Source organism: Ambystoma mexicanum, chromosome 5p, assembly GCF_040938575.1.
Source record: "Ambystoma mexicanum isolate Mex_15411 chromosome 5p, UKY_AmexF1_1, whole genome shotgun sequence".
NCBI lineage: Eukaryota > Metazoa > Chordata > Amphibia > Caudata > Ambystomatidae > Ambystoma > Ambystoma mexicanum.
The window spans coordinates 792,399,290-792,421,905 of NC_090930.1; positions in this window are offsets into that span (position 1 = coordinate 792,399,290).

Consider the following 22,616-nt stretch of genomic DNA (forward strand, 5'->3'; position numbering starts at 1 on the left):
AATAGAGGATTGTCATGGGTTACCAACGGCACCGACCAACCTGCTGCACTACATCTCAGGTATGATAAGACAAAAGCTACCCGAGCTTGGCCATTTGGAAATGCTCCAGGCCTACAAAGAAAATTAAGGCGGCACTGATCGATGAATGCTGCATACTTCCGTGGGTCGCCTGAGAACCTTTCTGGTGGTGCCAGGGGCACTGTTCCAGGAAACGTGATCTGTACCAGAGTGGGTGGTATGGCAGGGTTTTGCATCGTTGGATTGCTTCCAGGTAGAGGCCTTTGTCCTGCCTGTGATTGCAAGTATTGCCAGCTAATCTCTTCAGTGCGTTCTTTGGTCACTATTAGGTCTCTGCGGAGGGCATTAGTCTCTGGTTGGGCAGAATGAACCTCAGCACGAAGCTCTCCTAGTAATTGTGCCAATTGGTCCATTTCTGATGTCTCCATGGTACCCAGGTGGATTTGTTATGGTAGTCTTTGTGTTCTGTTACGCTCACCTGGTATCCATAGGGACGCCACCCAGCTGGGTTACTCGCTGGTATGCTTCTCAGCTTTGCCCTGATGTGGACTGCGGGGAAGGTTCTGCCTTGTGGTAGAATTAGGCGTGCTCTCCGTCCTGCCTTCTTTGCAGGGGCGCGTTGTCTTTCATGGGTGAGTGCGGTCCAGTTACTTCACTGACGCCGGCCCGTTTGATATTGTTCAGGTAGGTCTTATTGCTATTCTTTAGTTTTGTTGCTATCCTGCAAGCCTTTCTTTGTTTAAAATGTCTCTTTTTTCTCCCTTAGGTATGCGGATCTTGAGCGCGGCGAACTGGCTTGGTTGAGCCCCACTGGTAAATGATGGCGCATTAAGAGCGCTATGATGCGGTAAGTAAGTGCTATGCGCAGCGCTGCAAAATCTTGCCTTTGCTAACCTGTGTTTTCCTTCCTTGTAGGTCGCGGTGTTCTTCAGCGCAAGTGGAATGTCCCGAGTGGTGCCAGCCGAGACGCGACCAGCCAGGTAAGCCTTTTGAGCAGTTCGTAATTTGTAAATGTCTCTACAGCTTTCTTTAATGTTGCGTCTATCTTCCTCTTTCAGGTCGTTCTGTCCGGGAGGCGTGCAGATTCGAGGAAGCTGTTCTCAGTAGCTGTGAGTGTTTAAAGATGAAAACTGCAGGTAAGATGCTGCTGCTAATGATGTTCCTTTTGTCTCCTTGCAAGTTCTGCTTCTCCGAGGTTCGAGGGAATAGCTGGACACAGTGAGCGTCACGTTGCAAGCTGCAAAGTAACACGAAGCATGTTCTGCAGTCAGGGTGTGGTTTATATAGCCCAGGTAAAGTAGTACCAGGGAAAGTAGTTCCAGGCCTGCCACACCCAAAACACTAGACCGCATAGCTTGGTTCTTAGGAACCAAGCTATGTGGATGTCTCCATGTTGGCTGACAATACAATAAAGTAGTTCCCAAGCACATTGTTGTTCATGGTGTATGAGCCTGGCGCCATAGGCTCCACTACTGGCCCCATGAGGGCTTTTGAAGAGGATGCCAGGCTCTAGAGGCCCGAGTCCTGACTCCACCTGGCCAATGGGTTTGCTAGAGGGGGTTTTGGGCGAGGGTCGTGACACTCAGCTGCATTCTATTGGAAGTGGTGATGTGTGTTGGGTGGGTGAAGTCGAGCCGTGATTGTTGTAGATGTATGCAGGTGGGATGGCTGTGCCCCAGGAGGGATACAGCTATATTCTGTTGTGATAGGGTGCTAGATGAACTAGTGAATCAAGGCTGACATCTAGTTACAACAAAGTCTTGCAAAGCTTATTCTAGGGTCTGACTGGAATCCTTTCTGTGCATGCTTGGTACCACCTTGTTGAACCCTGCTTTTCAGTCTGGGGTAATAGTTCACCCAGACAGTGGACTAAGTCAGTCAGGATGCAGAATGGAAAAGCCAGGCATTGAGAGCCTTCCAGAAGGTGAGATGATCCTCTATGTGGCAGATCGTAAGTAGAATCAAGTTCCAGAGATGTGTGCTTGAACTGAGAAAGATGAGCACCCTAACTTGGTGATTTTGTCACTGTGCCTGATTTCAGTTATCTGGTGGCCTGGTAGCATGCACGTTTATGTTGCCGATATTCTGGTCCTGGGTGTGGAAAGTTCTGTTGATGCTCTGTGGAAAGCATCTGTTCCAAATGGATAATGTTCACAGGTCCTGGGAATGGCTTCCTCAGATTTCTCTCCACCAAAAATAAAAGTTCCAAAGAATAAGCAAGTTATTTAAGACCCTAGAGGATGTCCCTCTCCTCTTGGTATCACAAAGTTTCTCTCCAATGTATGTATTACAAAAAATTCAAGGGGAAATAACTCCCTTCCCCAAGTCTCTTCCACAAACACTGTAATTCAAAACCCCAAAGGGTATGACTCTTACTTGAGCTTCTTTTTTCAAGTAACACAATTTTGGGTGCAGGTCCCAGACTCACAAGACATCTGGGATACTCTCCTGCCAGGTGCTCTCTTTTTATTCCTTTTAACAATTTGGGTGAAGGTCCCAGACACACCAGATGCCTAGTATACTCTATGGCAAGGCTCTCTCTTTATTCTGGTATTTCTCATACTCATACATTTCCAATATTCAGTATTAAGATTGCCAAAGTGTCGGGTCTTGAAACCTGTTTCATTCACTTTCTCCTGTGTTGTCCCAATGGCCCAACCTCCTTGCTTGGGGTCACCTGAGTCATGTACCTGCTACTTATCAGTACTTGGTGGAGCTGCCGAAGCACCCTAGTGACCCAGTTCCCCTTCCCAGGGCTCACCAGCTTTCTCTGGCATTCTTCGGGCCTCTCGTGGCAAACACACGAAAGCGCCCCAGTTCCCTGACTCCACTTTCCAGGCTTACCGGCTTCCTCTGGCAGCTTCCATGTCCTTTGCAGCTCCCACCTCACTCCTGAGCCCTTCCCCATGTTTTTGCGGCATAGGCACTGCTTCTCAGTTCCTGCAGTCACCAGGAAGGATCCTATTCTTCTGCTGCAGTCCTAGCACGGCAAATCAGCTCCCGCAGTCCTTCTTCTCTCGCCGCCTACCCACTTGTCTGTGGGCTTTTCAGGTCTGCTTCCCTGGCAGTAACTAGCCGGTTGCAACTCTCCATTACCTTCAGCTGTTCCATCTTTAAATTACTGCTTCCAGAATTCCTTGGAGCCAATCCAACGGCTACTTCTGCTTCTGCTGAGTTTTCGGCAATTCTCTGCCCCTCTTCCTCGTCTCAGTCTGTATTATTAACGTGGTTGCAGAAGAGTGAGGGGTACTATCAGCAGGCTTTCATTTGTATTTGTATTTTATTTATATTTTATTTATTTGTAGCGCGCGCCAGGCTAATGGGCATCCGGGCGCAAAACTTAGTAGACATAGTTACAGAAATAAACAGAATGTACAAGATATCCAACAAAGCATACATTTACATTAGAATACAGAAATTGTATATATAAAATATATTAAAATAGACATAAATATATTTAAAAAATGATTTAAGGGGGCGATCACAGGGTACGACGTCCTTTTAGCCGCAGGATGTTTTTTCGTGGGGTTTTTTAATGCACATTTTTTTCGGAAAAACCCATCACATTTTTTAGAAAATGGGGGTTGTGAGGGGCCTGGGGGTGCAACCACCCCCCCCCAAAAAAACAATTTGATGGGTTTAAAAAAAAAAAGAAAATCGCAGTAAAAAACCCAGTGAAACAACATCCCGTGATGAAATGACATGGAACCGATCACAAAGTCTGGCCGGGGGTTTTTGGATGCGCTGAAGTTTCTTTAATAGACGTTCTGGCATTCCTAGGTATATAGGCTGTTGTCATAGTCTTCTCTGGACATGATAAGTGCCATGATGGTGAGTGTTTTGTGGGTGAAAGAAAGGAATGGTAGGACCCTTTTTACTGTATTTAGGAGGAAGAACAATTTCTTGATTATAGCGCTTACTTGTGGCACAAGTGTTAGTTTGTTGTCCATCAAGACTCCCAGGTTATTTACTATTGTTGATGGAGTCTATGCTGTTCCTAGTTCTGTCAGCCCTGGGATGTAGTGATTGTTTTCCCCTGCTTTTGGATATGATTATTATTCCTGTTTTGTCCGGGATGAGTTTGAGGCTGTTAGTGGTCATCCAGCCGTAGAGTTCTTGTAGTCAGTCTTCCAGCGTTGTGCTTCCTTCCTGTGTATCTTGTATCGATCTGTGTGCTATCAGCTTAGTTGTAGCATGTGAGGCCATGTTCTTTAATGAGCTTGATTAGTGGCATCAGGTACATGTTGAAATAACAATGGGGATAAGGAGGATCCTTGTGGTACTACTACAAAAGTGGATTCCCTTGTTGTGGATTTGAAAGGTTTGATCCATATGGTTTCTGTTCTGTTTGTTAGGAAGGATTTAATCCATAGTTGGGCTAGGCCCGTGATTCCTATTTCTTACAATCTCCCGATGAGTATGTCATGGTTGACTGTGTCAAATGCTGCAGAGAGATACAGATGTATTGGAGCTGTGCTTTTGTGTGAGTCTGCATTAGCCTTTAGATCATCCCAGATTGAGAGCAGTGCTGTTTCTGTTCCTATCATCAGTCTGAAGCCTACTTGCTTGATCCAGCAGTAGGTGTTCTTCTATGAATTCTTGTGTTATTCTATGGACATATGTTTCAAGTAGTTTGGCTGGGTACGGGATGTTGGAGATGGGTCAGTAGTTGGAGAAGTCCTCCACGTTTCCTGCTGTGTCCTTGAGGAGTGGCTTGATGTATGCCGATTTGAACTATCTCGGTACTGAAAGTGATTGGTTGAAAAGGTTTCTGTAGTATTCCATGGGTGTTCCTTGTGTGTGGATTTATTTGTGTATGTCTGGGGGCAGTGATCCATGGGGGAGCCAGCTTTGTTGCTATTGCTTACCACCTTGACGAATGTCTCCGCTGATATTTGGGGGATGCTTCGGAGTTTGTTCTGGTGTCCTCGGATGACTGGGTAGGTTGAATGTATTAGTCGCTTGGTCTGTTATGTATGATCTGTGGGATGGTGCTGGTTTTGTTTTTAAAGTGGTCTGCAAGGTTGTTTCATAAGTTCAGTGAAGGTATCAGTGTGTTGTTGCAGCTAAGGGGGTTTCTCATTTCTTCTAAGATTTTAAAAAGTTCTTTTTGGGTATTTGTGGCTTTGGTGATTCTGTTGTCATAGTATTTCTTTTGGCCTTATGGATTTCCTTTTTGTATCAGTGGATTAGTCATTGAAATTTAAATTTCTTCACAAAGTCATTATTTTTCCTCCATTCTAGGGCACGATTCCTGTTTTTCCTTTTTATGGCGCTGAGTAGCGGGGTAAACCATTTTGCTGTTGCTCTCTTGCACAATGGGGTGAAAGGTTTTTCCTTGGGGACCTCGTCTATTTTCTGGTGATCCAGTTGTGCAGTAGTTCTGTTTTTCTGTCAAGGTGAACTTCATCCAGAGTCGTTGATGGTGGTTTCTTGATTTCAAGTAGTTCTACTAAGTTGCTATTTTTGATGGTCCTCCAGTTTCTTTTCATGATAGTCAGCAGTTTGTTGGGTTGTTTGGCTGTTGATGTGACTTGCGTGCTCACAAAGGGGATGATGAGGTGTTTGCTCCATAGGATCTGTATTGTGGCGCCGTAGTGATGGGGATTTTGTTGTCGAAGATTGCATCTAGTGCATGTCCCGCCGTGTGAGTTGCTCCTTTTACTAGTTGATGTAGTTTCATTGTCTTCAGTTGTTTGGCTAGTGATATTTGTGTGTTAGTGGTTTCTTCGTCAAACCAGATGTTCAAGTCTCCAATGATTATCAGGTGTTCCTGCTGTATGGCTAGGTTGGTGATGGCTTCATTAAAGGCATCCACAAAGGTTGTATCATATGTCGGTGGTCTGTATACCAGGATTAATTTGAGGTTTGTTTTTTGGTTTGCTGTTAGGGGAAGGATTAGGGATTCACAGTTTTCTCTAAGTGTCTAGCCATTTTTTGGATAGGAAAGACATGTCGATACCTCAGTTGCACAGGGGGCCGTACATCTCTGTGGCATGCTCAGACATTTATCTATCATTGATTAGGCTGCAATGGAACTTTTTGACGTGGTTAGGTTTGTTATTTGATCCTTGTTTTGTCTTGCAGTTGTTCAGTTGGAGTGCTTCTGTGTTGTTGTCGTCGATTGGTTGGTGATCTGTGAAGTCTGCTTCATCGTTGAGGCGGTCTGTTAGATTGATGGTTGGGTTGATGAATTTTTCTGCTTTGTCATCTTCTATGTTTTGATGGGGTTGCTGGCGCATCCCTTGTGTTTTTGTGATGTACGGAGTGAGTGCTTTGGTTTCGTACCTTTCTCTTCTGGGGTCCTCTCTTCTTTTTTTGTGACGATCCAGTTGGTTCTCAGCATGTCTGGACCAGTCGGTGGCACTGGAGTGTCGAGGTGCTGTGGTTGAGGCGAGGTACGGCGTAAAATACAGGGATTTATCTCCCATCATGATGTTTGTTCTGTTGGCTGTTGTCAACATAGCCCAAAATTTCAGGGGGGTGGGAATGCTGAAGCCCGGTCAGCTCAATGATGTTGCGCCTCTACTCCTAGCCCTATTCTCCCTCGTCCAGTATACACAAGTACTTGGATGAGGTAGAGGTACATGGAGGTAATGCCTGATTTAGCTACCTGTAATCCTCATTACGCCTAGTCCCACTCTTCCTCATTCCAGTGCTTACCAATGAGGCAAGGAGCCTCATACATAAGCACTGGGACAAGGAAAAGAGGTGGGAGGTAATTCTGGGCCAAGGAGCAGATTTTGGAGGTTCGGGTAGGGGGTGGGATGGAGACGGGATGTGTGGGTGGCAGGATTGTGCGATAAATCATAATGGTCATCCATGTCCAGGATAAACTGGCATGAAATGTGTTATTAGTGGCTAGAGAGGCATTTTGGTGCAGCCAGTCTAGTCATTTCTTAGTTTGTGCATACTGTGCAAGCGTGGTAATCTAGACCAGCCCAGGGTGTGGCGCAATCCATGATTTGTTGTCGAGTTGGGTGGGACCCCCTCAGCATGGCCCCCAATGTTGTGTTATGCTACTGGGAGGGATTTGCAGTCTGAGTTGCAGACTAGTTCCTCCGAGCGTGAAATAGAGTGGTGCAATTTATACAGGATGTTGCTGCAACCTGCTCTGCTGGTTTTGCTATGCACAATATCATTGTCGCCTAGAGGTAAGGCCTTGTGTCTAATGGGCTGGAAGTCTTCTGAGTACCAGGTTTTGGTGATGAAGTGGATATCAGGGCCTTCAAATGAAATTACGTCATATATGTTGTGGTGATTTTAGCAACGGATCTGGCATTGATTAGAATGCAATTTAGCCAACTGATTGGTAAAGTGTTTGACATGAGGGGGTTATATATTCTTGGGGGAGCTTGGAAGGGTGAGTGGGAGCTTCCAGATGGAAGGGAATGTGGTATTATAGAAGTTCTGGTGGATGAAGGCTGATGCAGTGTTAGTTGAAGAGAAGTTGTGGGGGTTCTGCTAGGGGAGGTCCCATGGAGGACTGGAGTATGTAGTGTAGTAGAGTCGGAGGAGGGGATGAATGCCATGTCCTTGATGCATCTCAACGGTCCTATGGTTTCCATTGGATGTAGAGGTGTTGGTGGCTGTGTGCATTTGTGAAGCTTGCTTGTGAGGAGGGAGTTCTCTGGGGGGGCGATGGTGGATGTAGTGGTTACTAGGGGTGGGAGTGTGTGTGGGGGTGAAGAGTGGAGACCCTTGTGTGGGGGAAGAAGGAGTTGTGGATACTGTGGTTAGTGGGAGTAGGGATGGTGTGCAGGGCTATGGATGTTGTTAACAGTCTTGTTTCCAGTCGAGAGATGGGGGTCTGGTGACAGACTTCTAGGGGAGGTAACATAGTCAGGGGACTGACCTCTAGAGGAGTAAGGGGAGTGGTGTCTGGAGTGAGTGCTCAGCGTGGTATTTAACTAGTTGAGGAGTGATTTTACTGAGTTGGGTGGCTTGGGAGAGGTTGTTAGGGTGTATTTGAAGGGGGCTGTCTTTTGTCTGGAAGAGAGATAGGGCGGGGTATATTGTATGGCAAATGCCTGTGTAGTGCTGTGTCTGTTCTTTAGGAGATTGGGGAGAGCAAGGGATGTGTGTGTGAGGGGTGGAGGTGCTGCTGAATGGGGTGGCAGCAAGGACAGCTCGGAAAGTGTTTAGGGATGTGAAGCGTGGGTTAGGGTGGTTTTATTGTGAGGAAAAGGGGCTAGGGAGGTAGCCTGGGTAAGGCAGGGGGGATGCTTGAAAGGGTGATGCAAGAGGGGGATCTAGGTTGGACAGGGTAGTTTGTGTCTATTTGTGGGTGCTAGGATGAGGAGGCAGAGGAGGAATGCAAGGGTGGGTTCTGTACAGAGGAGTGGAGGAGATTCTGATGCACCACAATGCACCTCTAACTTTGGAGCTGATAGGCATGGGGAGAAGCCCACACCCTGGACCTTAAGGGAGGTACGTTTAAGTATGCTAAAGCAGAGAAAAAACCCAGTGGGGGCGTTCAAAGAAGTGATCCAGATGGGGACACCAACCCAATGATGCATGTGTGGTGGAGTACCAACAGTGGGAGTACCAGCAGTGGGAGGGAACGCATTTGTACCAAACCCGACCTAAGAAACCCAGAAATGTGATGTGGATGATCACCACAGTAGTGAGACTCCAAGGGGAAAGATTGGTGTGGTAGATTACGGCACTTGTGGGATTAAAAAACAAAAACAGACCTTATCTAGGGGGAACTGTCGGAGGAAGTTGCAGTGTGGTAAACAAAACAACAGCGAGACTCAAAAATTTAAACCCAACACCATTATCCCTGTGGGGACAAAATGCAGAACAAAATGTAGTGTGATGGAATGAAACAGCAGGAAGCTACAAAAATGCAAACCTGCAAACCCAACATAGAAATCCAAGTGGGAACAAAATGCAGAGCGGTGGGATGAGCAACAGCAAGATTCAAAAATGCAAACTCAAAACAAAATCCCTGTGGGGACAAAATGCAGAGTGGTGTAATAAAACAGCAGCAGGATTAAAAAAGTCAAACTCAACATAAAATGCCGGTGGAAACAAAATTCAGAGAGGTGGGATAAAACAACAACAGGATTAAAAAAATCCAACCCATCACCCAATTCTAATGGAAACAAATGCAACATGGTGGAATAAAACAACACAGATTTAAAAATGACAACCAAACACAAAATCCATGTGGCAATGAAATGCAGAGTGGTGGAATAAAACAACAAGATTAAAAAATGCAAACCCAACACAGGATCCTTATGGGAATAAAATGCAGAGCAAAATGCAGTTTGGGGGAACAAAACAGCAAGATTCAGAAATGCCAACCCAACACAAGTTGGAGATAGGACTTTGGTGGAGGGTGGTGTAGTGGAGCAGGTGTATACCTCTGCAGGAGTCCCCCTACCTCCCCTGATTTGAAGGCATGGACCGTGCCTTGCCTGATTCTAGCCATCATAACAATACCGCAGCAAGTCTTTGGAAGGAGATACCCATTGAGACAACCCTATCGAATGTAACCCTGAAGTAATGACAGCCTGCAGGAAGAACCCCCTGAAGCAATATGAGAAGGAGCTAAAAACATGAACTGATGACGTCCTAAGAAAGTGTGCACAATGTACCGATATAGTAACTGAAGATAATGGGCCTCATTACAAGTTTACGGGGTCTGGGTTCCCTAAATGGGGAAATACCGGGCCATTCCGACCTTGGAGGGCCCGGTATTTCCCCATTCAGGGAACCCGGACCTGGTCCATCCCCATTCCCATTTGAGCCCTATAGGGCTCAAATGGGAATGGGGAGCATGCTAACAACGGGCCTGTTAAACATGGGCCTGTTGTTAGCATGCTAGGCCGCTCGCGGGACCCGCTAAGGACGTTTGGTAAAACCAGGCATCCTGAGCGGGTCCCACGAGCTGACCTCGTAATGGGGCGGATATGGATTAATGGTTCTGGCACCTTTACCGGTGCCGTTAACCCCTTACCGCCCTCCTCGTAATGATGCCCAATGTATGGATCCTGAAGAAACTCATGACGAAGTAAAGAACCGAGTGAACTCTCAAGTATAAAAGAAGATTGCATGTGCACAAAGTGCTGCAGAAATCAAAAGTTTAATGAATGTACAGACGCTGAAACGCAAGGTACATCAAGTCATCATAGAAGCTAGCTAATAGTAGTGAATAGAATGCAGGTGAAGCCATCATTGACCAGAAACTGGACATTGGTATCATGAATTAAGTGAGCCAGAAACCATGAAGGGAGAGTGGAAAACTTGGTCCTAGTAGAATAATAAGCTCATGGAGCTGTATGGCGAGGCTACCTGGCCTTAAGTCAAGATCCAATAAATCGAGGTCAGCTATCTATTCTGAAGAAGAACAAGTGTGCAGAGGACGAATCTGCTCATGTTAAGGTGCACGAAAGAATACAACAGATGCCAAGTTTTAATTAATTTAGAGCATTTAAAAGCTGCAAAATCGACCAGATTGTGGTCTCCTGTCATGTGAGCCAAGGCTGAAAAGAGAGCTTGAACTTGGAGTCCAGACACGATAGCGAGTGCCCTCACTCCTGTGCATTCCCAAAGACGAGAATATATGACAAGGCCAAGTACAAAGACAATTTCATGGAAGAAGGCATGAGTGATGAGAGATGCTGGGCTAATTGGGTATGAGGTAGCTTCATGCCCTATCTCCCTGCATTTGGGTCTGGGCTTATGTGCTGCTAAATTAACTGAATTTTCCAGACACGGCACAAGCATGTCAACCAATTGTATAAGACCATATAACGAAGGACCTTATAGCTTGTGAGACCAATCAGAAACTGTGTACTGAATGTTTCTAAAGTGACATGTTTTAAGAGGTAGGCATAAGTTGTCCACCTTATAAAGGACAGTCAATAACAACCCTAGCTCCTATACAAGTGTATATCTAGATGTTTCCCTTAACCAATCCCGAGCCTTTATAGGTTTTTCACTGTTTCCACATAGTATGACGTCACTCTGGCGCATATTTTAGTATAAGAATTGTATTTTTTGCGGAGATCATTGAAAGACTGAGCGTACACCCATTGATGTTCGTTGTAACCTCCCTGTGTTAGATAATTGTTAATAAAACAGTACTTTGCCATCTTGTTGAGTTAGTTTGGTTATTTGGACTCAGAATTATTCTGGTGTAATCCCATCCATTACCATATGCATGTTCCAAAGGGCCATAAACTCACGTGGTTGTAGTCCGGATGATTTCAGATCCAAACCAGTTTGGCATCAGAGTTTCGGACGATCAGGCATCCTCTGCCATTAGCTGGAAGATCATGGAGTTTCCTGTCGAGAGCGGCTGCAACAAATAAGCTTGCATGAAGAATTGAGACGTGGGCAGGTCCCCCTTCGAAGAAATCCCTGCTCGCTTTTCTCGGGGACTGCACGGACGGAAGGCAAAGTGGTGGGATTGGAGGAGGATGTAAGTAGACTAAGGGAAATTGCAATGTAAAGGGGCAGGATTGTGATATTTGTGAGTAAAGGGAAATTTGGGGAGATAAAGGAATGCCTAAGTAATCCTATTTCAAGGGAGATAGAATAAGATGTCTCAAATTCCAATCAGAATATTAAGAGAGAGAATACACAGAGTCAGGACTGTGAAAGGTGACATCTTAAACCCTCTATAAGGTAATATAAGTGGAGATGTGGGAAGTATTCCCCCTATTATAAACGGTTATAAAAGAAGGGAAGCTTATCACAGGGGTTATTAATGTGTAGTGTGTTATTATTTTGAGTATTATTTGTTGTGTGAAGTTTTGAGAAGTAATAAGCCGTGAAGGTTGAAAGTAACATTGTTTGCAGTTAATTTATAATGAACGATTGGCCCCAATTAAAAGATAGATAGGTTGTTGAAACGAAGGAGGATTGAGCAGCGATTGATGGTGCTTGCTCATATTTGTTGATATGAGATTAAAAGTGGTGACTGTATAGCCTTGATATAGAGATTTTATTAACAATCTGGTAAGTATCGATAGTCAATTGCGACTTGCCATTATGGAGGGCACCCCTCTCATGCGCCTTTGCAAAACACTACCAAGACATGCGCCCAAGCTCAAACAGTACAGTGCAAAATGGGTAAAGGGTACAGCTGATAAAAAGTTCATGCCATGGCCACAAGAGGGATCATTGTCAAAAGCGGTATTACAACATATGATCAAATATGTGCACGCTGAGTGCACGGGGAATAAATTAGTGAAAAGACTAACATTTTTTGAACTTTGGAAAATGTACCAAGAGGAGAAGGAGGACCCGTCACCAGAGAAGAGGATGCTTAATCAGCATAAAAGGGGAAGCTATTGAGCCCTCAGCTCCTCTTACTTTGCCCAAAATTAAGAGTGAAGATATTGTTTGTTTGTTTATTCTGTAGTCTATAGCGCTCCGGAACCGGGAGTAAAAGGGCGCTTAGTACAAGTTACAAGGCACAGTACATGGTGATAAGCAGTGATACTAGAACAGCTTGAACAACAGTTATATACTAGGAACAACAGTTATGTACAAGATATACAGGCAGTGGAGGTGATAGCAACCAATGATGACATAAATGAGGCATGTGCAATAAGTGCAGTTTATGGCTGAGTCTAACTTCAAGGTTGACTTTTTGTCAGAAGCCACCCGATGGCAAGTTTCCTGAACGACTGGAAGAATTTGGATGACTTAATATTCAGTGGCAGGGTGTTCCAGAGTTGGGAGGCGAGGACAGTGAAGCTCGAGCCTCTGGCTCTTTTAGAGGTAAATCTAGGTATTGTGAGACATGAGGTATTGGAAGATCTCGTGGTTCTGATGGAAGATTTCAAGGTGAATTTGTTAGTCAGGTAGGGGGGCTAGATGGTTGAGAGCTTTGTGAGGCAGAGTGTTTTTAGATCAATTTTATGTTGGATGGTGAGCCATTTGCATGTGGTTCTAATGGCAGAGATATGCTCACGCCTGGGGATGTTTAGCACTGCCCGTAACGCATTATTTTGAAGGACTTGCAGTTTACTAATTATCGCTTGGTTGGCACCTAAATAGAGGCTGTTGCAGTAGTCTAACTTAGATTGTATAAGAGCTCTTGCTAGCGTGAGGCAACTGTTAGGGGAAATAAATGGTCTACAGGCTCTGATTAGTTTTCCAGTATAGGCAGTGGCAGACGCGGTCGAGTTGACTTGCTTAGTGAGGTTAGTATTGGCATCAAGATAGAAGATAAGTGTTTTCACGTTTTTGGCGACTGGGATGGTGTTGCCATCAATTATGATGTTGGAATAGTTGGGACTTAGTTTATGTAAGTTGTTCGGTGAGCCAACAATGAGCAGTTCAGTCTTCTCGTCATTCAGGCAGAAACCGTGTGTGGCCATCCATGCCTGAATGACGGAGAAGATTTCATTGATCCTGGCTACATCAGTATTGTAATTGCCCGAGATGGTGAGGAGTATCTGGTTGTCATCCGCGTAGTTTGTGTAGGTGACACCCAGATGATCCAGTTTATCATAGAGGGGCTTTGTAAAGATATTGTATAGGGTGGGTGAAATACATGAGCCTTGAGGGACACCACAGGTGATAGGGATAGGGTCTGCTGCTGCCACCGGCGAGAAGACCCTCATGGTTCTATTGGCCAGGAAGGACTGTATCCACGCGACAGCAGAGGGGGAAAAGTGGGCGGAAGAGGAGAGGTGGTTGCCGAGTATTTTATGGTCGACCAAGTCGAGGGCTGCTGAGAGATCTAGGAGGAGTAGGATGGCAGCCTTACCCTTATCTTTAATTTCGTCAATCTGACTTTTAAGATCAACAAAGGCAGTTTCTGTTCCCTGTTGAGGCCGGAAGCCAGACTGACGCAATCCGAGTAATTGGTTGGACTCTAGGTACTGCTGAATTTGCACGTAAGCAACTCTGTCAAGGATTTTTAACAAGAAGGGAACGGCTGTGATAGGCCTGTAATTTGTGGGGATGGTTGGGTCCAAGGTCTATTTTCTTAGTAGCGGGAGGACCCAAGACTGTTTCAGGTTGTTGGGTATCGAATTAGTGGAGAATGACACGTTTATGAGCTTAGAAATGAAGGGGGCAAGGTCTCTTGCAGCATCTTTTATGATCTGTGCGGGGCAACTGTGCCCTTTGCAGTTTGATGGTTTGAGGGATGGTTTGAGGGATGTTATAATTTTTTGCACTTCTAGTACGGTTACTTTTTTGAAGGTGAAGCCATGGTTAGTGTTAGGGGTGGTGAGTGGGCTGGGAATAGGGGGGCTATGGGTGGGGCTGCTATTGGAAAATTGTAGTTTTTTATTTTCGATTTTTGTTTGTAGGCCAGTGATTTTGTTTGCAAGGGCATCTTGGATAATAGTGCACCAGAGTTGGTCCTTCACAGACGTGTCCGTAGGTGGATTGGGGTTTTCTAACTCCTGCAGGATAGTGAATAATTCTTTGGTACTGGAACTAGCATTACTTATTCTTATATTGTAGGCTTCCCTTTTAGTGCAAATTATTTATTTTTTAAGGTGGGGAGTCTACAACCTAGTCTGTCGTTACGGGTCATGAGATTGGGGGAGGCTGGTGGGCGATGTTCTAGCAAATTACGTGAGTTCTGGATATAGAAGAGATAGGCATTTATCCTTTAAAGGAATTAAAGCAGTGGTGGGGAATAGTAACCCAACAAATGAACATCCCGCTTACAGTAATGATGATAGTCCAGAAGAGAGCAAAAGGAAGGAAGATGTCTGTAAGTGCACACAGGATAAGCAAGAAAGAGGCAAGAGTTCAAATATATCGACTTACATAGACTGAGAAATTAAAAGATGGAAAGGAGAAAAGGATGGGCTGATGAGGTAACGCTCATACAGAACAAATGGATGGGAGGACACATATTACTCAAGCTGGATGGGAAAAGCATCGAGGAGGCAATGCAAAGAGAAGACAAAGACAAGCAAGAAAAGAAGAACAAGGAACAAGAAAAAGATTGAGGAAGGATGACCAAGGAAGAAAAAGCAGGGATCAACAGGAACAGATGTGTAGCGAGGAAGAAGAGAAAGATGAAAAGCGGGCAGAGAAACAAAGGAAGTATGACATTAGGAAGAAAGAGATAGAAGAAAGAAACAGGAGAGGAAGGAAGAGAGAGGAAGAAAAGGCACAAAACGTGAAGGAAAAAAAATTGCAGAGAAGGAGAGAAGAAGAACGAAGACAGGAAATGAGAAGGGAAGAGCGATGGCAAGAGGAAGAAAGGGCAAGAAGTGATTCAAGAAAGCAAAGGGAAGTGGATGAAGACATAAAACAGAATAGAAGACAGTGAGGTCTGGATGCCATTCACATTCTCAAAGAATGAATGAGGCTGAGCAAGGAAATACGATGGGATAGAACAAAAGAGATTCTTCCGATAAAGAAAGTAGCGTTAGATACACCTGGAGTATTACTAGAAGAGAAAAGATATGATGCAAAAAATGTTGGCGAAAGGATCGATATAATATATCAGCAAATCAGACTGGATAGCGAGTATGTAACTCAAGTGAGCGATAGCCAATCCCTGCTACCTCAACCACGAAATGAGGAGTAAAACATGTTTAGTGACGAACGCCAAGCACTGTCTTTGAGAAGACTAAATTTAGACAGAGAGGAAGAAGATGATAGTCATACTAGTTGAGGTCTAGCAATGTCACACGAAGAAAGAGAGTCAGGTCGTGAGGCAGAGGGCGAGTGTGCGTGCGTCCCCCTGGGAAGTCAACAGATGGATAAAGAGGTAAAATGGTCAGATCTGGAACACTCTAAGGAAAGAACACCAAATCCGATACTATATCCTGAGCTTCCCTGAAGACGTTCATGTAGTGAGAGAGGATAATCTCCACCTTATGTGAATAGGTTAAGGTTGTTACCAGCACAAAGATGAATGGGAACGATCACCCCTGCATTAGGTAAACAAATAGTGGGATCTGACTATGGATGGGGTTCTCATAGTTGCCCTTGCTAGAGCAGGGGGGAGCAAGACCGCAATATATTCCCTGGCCTCAGATGGATAAGGATAACTTAAAGTGCCAGCTCCCTAGTTTGACTTTGGGGGCTTAGAAATGCATATATTAATTAAAGAAAATGACAGGAGGAAACACGCTGGCCATGGGAGACATAAAAAGTCTACTGGCAGCTATTCTTGGAGAGAGAGCTGATGACATTTGGAGATGAGCGGGATAGGCAGGTGTGACAGCACAAAACAAAGCACATGATGGAATGCCATTTAATAAATGCAGACAGATGTTTGGACGGCTCTCAGTGTACAGTATCCTGATACCTCAGATATGGGTGCAATTATGACACGTAAAATGAAGGAAGATGAAGACCCCATTGTATACATTCAGGATATTCTGCTTGAAACTCATGAACCGTGGGAAAAACAGTGGCACTATTTTATCCTATTTTATGTCAGGGTTTGCCAGAACTGGAACAGAGACAAATTAAAAAACAAGTAGGGATGGAAGCGAAGGCATGGACTGAGATACATTTAACTAATGTGCATCATTGTCGGTTGTTGCAAGAAAAGAACAAAAAGAAAGATAAGAATAGATTGTGTGCTTTATAAATTCAAATAAATAAAATACATATATAAAGATTGAGGAAGCGAAGTTAGTTCAGAAGAAATTGTCAAAATTTGCTATAGAAGGGGCAGTATTGACAAGTCTAGAAGGAGTGGAAACACAAAAAATAATGGGTATGTCACAGGGGAATAATGCACACCCAATGGATCAAAATGGGTATGGGTTTTGGCCACGAGGTAGAGGTGCAGGTTTCAGAGGAAGAGGAGGCAGATTTAAAATGCTCAGAATGGAAGTCAGAATACTCAAGGAGGGTTTGCCCGAGGGCCACTCCCAGTATGTTGGAATTGTGGGATGACAAGGCGTAGTGCACGCATATGTAGAAGCTGAGGGAACGTGTAACAAAATGGACAACCTTTAAGAGGGGGGACAGCTTATCCACCACAATACAGTACCCAAACACTAGAGAACTTTGCCCAAGATCACACATCTTATGAGGAGCAGGTGCTGCAAGTACAGCAGGCACAACAACAGGGGTCAGGGCAGATGTACCCACCACAAGGGCAGTCGGAACAAGCACCTATTCAACACAACAGAATGCCAACACAGGGCAAATACTGTCACCTAGGATAGGGTGTGTCACTGTGGTGGGCGGAAACCCTTTTACAGGGACAGGGATGAATGTGTACCCTCAATAGGACAGCTCACAATGTGACTTGATTTGTTCAGAACTATCCCTGACACCATACTCCTAAGAGGAACCAAGTGTCGATGTGACAATAGGAGGCAAATTCTTTTATTTTGTTGTAGACACAGGGGAAACTCGCTCTTGAATAAGAGAGGGAAAATATCAATGTCAGGGATTGCCATGAATGATCAAGGGTTCTCCAGAGCTATGAATTTAGTTCCTTTTACTGATAAATTACCTCTTTCTATAGAGGAATTTGACATATCTGTCCCCTTGCTATATTCACGACAGATGCCAGTTAACCTCCTGGGAAGAGATTTAATGATGAAACCTAACATGACAATTTCATTCACTGCTCAGCAAATAGTCCACCCCAGGAATACACTATTTAAATGCGGGAGAGTTTATAATGGTATTCACAGGGCAAATGGCTCTATGAGGGGTCCAGGTAGATCTAGAAGTCTTCATGTATGGGGTGAGCATTTTATTTACATGGCTACCTGGATTAGTAGGGAAGAGTGTAAGAATACCGGATGAGTTTTTAGTCAGACCACAAGTACCCATGGATGAGAAAGAAGGGCAAACTATTCCCATAAAACTGGAAGCAGCTGGGGGGCATGGCCTGACACCACTGAAGATGGACGTGTAGTACTGCTTCTCCGTTCCATGTGTATTTATCAATGGTATTATTTTAAATTATACAAACATTATTTCACTTACCTTACTTTTGTATTCCGTCTTTGTCTGCTGCTCCTTGCTCTGACTACCTTCCCGACGCCACTCAGCCCCTCTTTCTGAGCTCACAGCTGTACCTAGCTATATGTTTACAATAATATATCACAAATAAGCTATTAAAAATCTAACAGGACACGGGGTATTTTTCCAAAGTGCATTTTGCATTTACAACTAACAGTTTTATTAAAGTCATCATATAAACAGATAGGGGGTAATTCATAGAATTTAGCGCACAAGTGGCACACGCGGCTGGCGCACAGTGTGTGCGTGCGATTGTCTGCGCCAGCCGCATGAGCTAAAATCCATTTCCGCGCACAGCGTATTCATGGATTTTACCTACCAAAACCGCTGTGGCGCACAGTGGGGCAGCAACCCTGCAGCAGTGCCAGTTATGCCCCTAAGAACGCCCCTCGCGCAGGGAAAAGCCATCAAAATACCCAATCCAGCACAAAGGTCTGCACTAACCCTGTACCAGCACGGCAAGCGGGGAACGTGTATTACTGGGGTTCCCGGGAAGTTACACACGCGATTGGCCCTGTGCGAGTGGGGTACGTGTATTACTGGGGTTCGCGGGTAGTTTCACACGCAAAATGGCCTGTGCTAGTGGGGTACGTGTATTACTGGGGTTCGCGGGATGTTTCACACGCGATTGGCCCTGTGCGAGTGGGGTACGTGTATTACTGGGGTTTACGGGAAGTTTTACACGTGATTGGCCCTGTGCGAGTGGGGTACGTGTATTACTGGGGTTTGCGGGAAGTTTCACACGCGAAAGGGCCTGTGCAAATGGGGTCGTATATTACTGGGTTTCACGGGAAGTTTCACACGCAAAAGGGCCTGTGCGAGTGGGGTACGTGAATTACTGGGGTTTGCGTGAAGTTTCACACGCGATTGGCCCTGTGCGAGTGGGGTACGTGTATTACTGGGGTTCGCGGGAAGTTTCACACGCGATTGGTCCTGTGCGAGTGGTGTACGTGTATTACTGGGGTTCACGGGAAGTTTCACACGCGAAAGGGCCTGTGCGAGTGGGGTACGTGTATTACTGGGGTTCGCGGGAAGTTTCACATGTGAAAGGGCCTGTGCGAGTGGGGTACGTGAATTACTGGGGTTCGCGGGAAGTTTCACACGCGAAAGGGCCTGTGCGAGTGGGGTACGTGTATTACTGGGGTTCGCGGGAAGTTTCACATGCGAAAGGGCCTGTGCGAATGGGGTACTTGTATTAATGGGGTTCGCGGGAAGTTTCACACGCAAAAGGGCCTGTGCGAGTGGGGTACGTGTATTACTGGGGTTCGCGGAAAGTCTCACACGCGAAAGAGCCTGTGCGAGTGGGGTATGTGTATTACTGGGGTTTGCGGGAAGTTTCACACGCGAAAGGGCCTGTGCGAGTGAGGTATGTGAATCACTGGGGTTCGCGGGAAGTTTCACATGCGAAAGGGCCTGTGCGAGTGGGGTACGTGAATTACTGTGGTTCGCGCGAAGTTTCACACGCGAAAGGGCCTGTGCGAGTGGGGTACGTGAATTACTGGGGTTTGCGGGAAGTTTCACACGCGAAAGGGCCTTTGCGAGTGGGGTACGTGTATTACTGGGGTTCGTGGGAAGTTTCACATGCGAAAGGGCCTGTGCGAGTGGGGTACGTGTATTACTGGGGTTCGCAGGAAGTTTCACATGCGAAAGGGCCTTTGCGAGTGGGGTACGTGTATTACTGGGGTTCGCGGGAAGTTTCACACGCGAAAGGGCCTGTGCGAGTGGGGTACGTGTATTACTGGGGTTCGCGGGAAGTCTCACACACGAAAGGGCCTGTGCGAGTGGGGTACGTGTATTACTGGGGTTCGCGGGAAGTTTCACATGCGATATGAGCAGGGTACGTGTATTTTGGGGGTGCGCGGGGAGTCCTACATGTGAATTGGCAGTGTGGGTCCTCCCAGGTGTTCCCTCTACACCCTCCACGGCCCCTGCAGGCAGCCCACACCACAGGGGACTACCCTGCACCCCTGGTCATGTCCCGCAAGCAGCCCATCCACCATGGGCATGCCCCCCAGCCAAGCCACATGTCAGCTCGCACTACTGATCACCAACTCATGTCCCCCTGCACCCCCACCCCCCCAGCAGTGTGGGGCACCTGCCAGCGGGCCCCCACTCATGTTCCACTCATGTCCCCCTGCACCCCCGCCCCCCAGCAGTGCAGGGAAACTGCCAGCAGGCCCCCACTCATGTCCCACACATGTCCCCCTGCACCCCACCCCCCAGCAGTGCGGGGTACCTGCCAGCAGGCCCCCACTCATGTCCCACACATGTCCCCCTGTACCCTCACCCCCCAACAGTGCGGGGCACCTGCCAGCAGGCCCCACTCATGTCCCCCTGCACCCCCACCCCCAGCAGTGCGGGGCACCTGCCAGCAGGCCCCCACTCATGTCCCACACATGTCCCCCTGCACCCCCACTCCCCAGCAGTGCGGGGCACCTGCCAGCAGGCCCCCACTCATCATGTCCCACACATGTCCCCCTGCACCCCCACCCCCAAGCAGTGCAGGGCACCTGCCAGCAGGCCCCCACTCATGTCCCACACATATCCCCCTGCACCCCCACCCGCACCCCCACCCCCCAGCAGTGCGGGGCACCTGCCAGCAGGCCCCCACTCATGTCCCACACATGTCCCCCTGCACCCCCACCCCCCAGCAGTGCGGGGCACCTGCCAACAGGCCCCCACTCATGTCCCCCTGCACCCCCCCAGCAGTGCAGGGCACCTGCCAGCAGGCCCCCACTCATGTCCCACACATGTCCCCCTGCACTCCCAACCCCCAGCAGTGCGGGCACCTGCCAGCAGGCCCCCACTCATGTCCCACACATGTCCCCCTGCACCCCCACCCACCAGCAGTGCGGGGCACCTGCCAGCAGGCCCCCACTCATGTCCCCCTGCACCCCCACCCCCCAGCAGTGCGGGGCACCTGCCAGCAGGCCCCCACTCATGTCCCACACATGTCCCCCTGCACCCCCACCCCCCAGCAGTGCGGGGCACCTGCCAGCAGGCCCCCACTCATGTCCCACACATGTCCCCCTGCACCCCCACCCCTCAGCAGTGCGGGGCACCTGCCAGCAGGCCCCCACTCATGTCCCACACATGTCCCCCGGCACCCCCACCCCCCAGCAGTGCGGGGCACCTGCCAGCAGGCCTGCACTCATGTCCCACTCATATCCCCCTGCCCCCACGTCATGACGATCCTCAATCATGGCCCTTATGGCCAGCCTCCCCAGCTCAAAGACCCAACCAAGTATTGCATCCACCCATATAGAAAAGGCAATTACATGATACAACCCCAAAGGCAAGTATGTAAATGAACACATGTCCGTCCTACACACACAATGGGTGCAAGTGAATGTGAAAACCCATATCATTACATGCATGAAACCAATGAGATAATACCACACATCGAAGTATGAAGAAAAAAATGTATTAAACACAACATGAATGTAATTATAAAAAAAAACACACAACAATGGGAATAATTAAAGAAATGCTGCATGTCCGTAAAAAAATAAAAAACAAGAAATCATAATCCAAAGAAATCCAAAAGAAATGGTGTCCAAAGTCACAGTCCAACAAAGCAAATCCAAGGAAAAAAAGAAAGTGAAATCCATGGTGAAAATGAAAAAAATGTGAAAAATCCAATGGTGAACTATGTACAAATGAACAATCCAGGGTCCATGAGCCCAACTGATTAAATGAAACCTACCAAAAATACTACCTAATAAAAAACTATATACAAAAACGTGGTGCATTGTCCAAGCGCAACCAAAATAAAAAAGAAAAGGAAAGGAAACCTAACACTATCTAACTATATACAATGGCGGCGGGCAAGTCCTGCGGCTCACTCTGTGGTGTCCCGGGCCAGGGCATCATCGAACTCCATGTCGATGTCCCAGAGGCGGGACTCTGCCCTGGCCCCGAGGTCTCGCAGGGAGGCACTCATGGCCTGTTCCAACTCCCTGCGAGTTGCCTCGAGGCACTCTGCCCACCTCAACGCCCGACGCATGGAGAACTCTGCCCTGACCATGGTGAGTCGCGCCTCTTCCGCCCGCCGCCGCTCCGCATCTATAGCATGGCCTAACCGCTGCCACACGGAAGACACTTCCAGTCCTGGGTCTTCCTGCCCTCTGGCCGATGCCTGCCCCTCCGATGTTGAAGGCCCCGAGCCATCATGGCTCCCACCTTGTTGCTGCTGCTGCTGTGCCTCTGCCTGTGCCCTGGCTCTTGCTGCCTGCACATCCTCCTCCGGCTGGGGTGCAGTTGTTGATGTTGCCAACCCTGCTGGATGTCCGACTCCCGACTGTGGCAGGGATGTGTCCTACACCAGCCTGGCCACAGGGTCATAGGCAGCTCCAGAGGGTACACAGGTGATACATGGTGGGAAGATCCCATGGAGGACGACTGGCGCATACGGGGTTCAGGTGAGGAGGGGGTCGGAACAAGGTCCAGCAAACGGAGGAATCCGGCCCTGGTGAGCTGTCCCAGTAGGTCTACGCGGTCAACGAGGCATTCGAGATGACGTGCAGTGTCCTCACGAAAACACTGCAGGTCACCTTGCATGCCCCGTTGACGCAACGCCATCCCACTCAGGACAGGCTCAACACGGTCCCGGATAGCCACGTCCACAGAGAGAGGAAGGCCAGTTGTTGTAAGCGGATCCC